Genomic DNA, 2,408 nt, shown 5'->3' on the forward strand with positions numbered 1-2,408 from the left:
ACATACGCAAATCTGTGGTCTTCATTGTCCCTGCTCCTTGTCCATAATTGGTACTTGGTAATGCTTATCAAATTGAAGGGATTGAAATCAAAGGGCAACAGGTGTTAGAATCTGATTCAATAAACCAAGTAAAATTAGGCTTTTATTTTTTGTTGTTGTTAATGCTCACACAAAATTCAAATCTTGCATGAATTTTGGGACACCCTATAGAATTCTACATCATGCTTCTTAGATTTGGGGATAACATTTTCATAACACACTATAGGGAAAAGGTAGTCAGATAATTCCCCACATCTCTCCGTGGTTTTACTTTATGTCTGCACACTGGGCACTCCCTGTGGAGCTGTTCAGAGAAACCTGAGGACAGACAACCTTGGCACCAACCCTTGAGACCTTTGGTCACCACAGCTGATGTGCCCAATATGGGCCCAATTTCTTGCTTTATCTAACAGAATATTAAACGACAAATATGAGCCCTGGCTGGTGTGACTCAGTGGTAAGAGTACTGCCCAAGGTCCAAAGGATCTCTGGTTAGATTCGCGGTAAAGGGCATATACCTGGGTTACAGGTTCGATCCCTGGCCCCAGTCGGGGCATGTGCTGGTAGCAAACAATTGATGTCTCTCTCACATCAGTGTTTCTCTCTCTCTCTCTTTCTCTACCTGTCTTTCTCTCTCTCTCCCTCTCTTCCTTCCACTCTCTCTGAAAATCAATGGAAAAATTATCCTTGGGTAATTTAAAAACATACGAGTATGAATTTACAGTTATTCCCTCACGCCCCAACACACACACACACACACACACACACACACACACACACACAATCTTCAGAGGATTATTGGTAATCTATGAAGATTTTCATGTACTTCACAATCTATCTCTCTTTTTCTGTAGCAGATCCCGACATTTATTCTTAACATAGATCAATCATCAGTAAAGGAAAGAGCAGACATGTTGGAGTCAGACAGGCCTGACTCTGACTTCCAGCCTGTTGTTGTGCAGTAGAAAATGTCATGTGTGATATGCCTAGTGCTTTGGGTGGCATGTGGCAGGCAGCTCAGAAATAGCAGCAAGTATTCTTATTTAATGAAAGTCCAAATTGCCTCTGTGGAGCATTATCCAAGGAGCCTGCCTTTTCCACCAAGTTGTGCAGGAGCCCTGAGCGTTCGGCAGTGCGTTGTGGCTATTAGCAAGCAGGGCGCTGGTGGGTGTGGAAGTTTCAGGACCAGCAAAGAGGCCTGGAGAGAAGCGCTGGCCTCATAGCGCAGGTGGTGAGCGTACATCCCTCCCTTCCACGGTGCACCCCTCCAACTCACACACCATATGACCTCCTCGAAGAAAACCCACCAAATTACCAGGAATAAGTATTGGTAGCTCCTGGCAGATCTGGCCCATCTGTGTTGTCTTGAAGAAAGGACATTTCAAGAGGACAAAGCTTGCTTGGTGCCTAGAAATTGAGGGAGAATGAAAAAAAATACCACTTAGTTTATTTATAAAAATTATCAACTAAAACTAAAAAGTCTAACAGTGCTTACCCTTTGTGAGTAGCGAGGGGTTGTGAAGACTTAGAGAATCTTTCTTTATCCTTCCTTCCGAGACTTGCCATTTGGTGGAGGGTAATCCCCTATTTTAAACATGGAGCTCAACAAAGGTATAAAGGTGTGTTTCTGTTTGGATGTGGCCGTGCCTATATGCAGTGCAGATGCCAAATGCAGGCTGTAAAGGGGGGAAAAAAGATTATTCAAGGGCCACTTGGTGATGAGCTTGACAAGTAGCTCCAAAGGTTAGTTTGGAATCACCCAAATAGAGTTGTCCTTTTGTTCAGCGTCACTGATGTAATAACAACAAGAACAACGAAGGAAACTGATTTCATTCAAGCAAGTGGAAGACGGAGAGCGTGCAGACCTGAGGAGCAGACTGTCTCGGCAGCCTGCTCTTGCATTTGATTCTCACAGGGAAGAGCAAAGAGCGGGATTGTTCTGCAGTTGGATGAAGGCTTAGTCGCTGAGCTGAACAGGAAATTATTATCTCTGTGGCCATGGAGTTTTAGGGGGAAAGACCTAATCTTAAGTAATCCTTCATGAGATGAACAAGAAGTTGGAGGGCTTAGATCTGCCCTTTACAGCAGGTTCGGGAAGAAGGGAAAGGATCTTTGTTTGGCCTCATCACAGGTAAACAAGGGGGTCATCAGCTAGTCTCTTGGGAGCCATGAGAAAACGTTGACAAGGAGCCTTATTTATTCACAGAGGGAAGGAGGTTCCTGGTGGGCAGCCATTTCTTAGAGCATAAAAGGGTGAAGGGATTTCGGAGACCCACAATGGTGGGGACGGGGTTCTTAAACATTGCCGTTCTCAGAGCACAGGGCTCAGGGCAAGTTCAACATGGATATTGCCATAAAGTTATAGCTCT

General features: G+C 44.6%; 1 long non-coding RNA gene across 1 annotated transcript in view; it reads right to left on the reverse strand.

The window, feature by feature from the left end:
- The window catches only part of LOC107181595, a 21,908-nt gene that overhangs the window by 5,036 nt on the left and 14,464 nt on the right, over positions 1 to 2,408 (reverse strand). The window lies entirely within an intron of this gene.

The sequence above is a fragment of the Myotis davidii genome, unplaced genomic scaffold, assembly GCF_000327345.1.
Source record: "Myotis davidii unplaced genomic scaffold, ASM32734v1 scaffold112, whole genome shotgun sequence".
Classification (NCBI taxonomy): Eukaryota; Metazoa; Chordata; class Mammalia; order Chiroptera; family Vespertilionidae; genus Myotis; species Myotis davidii.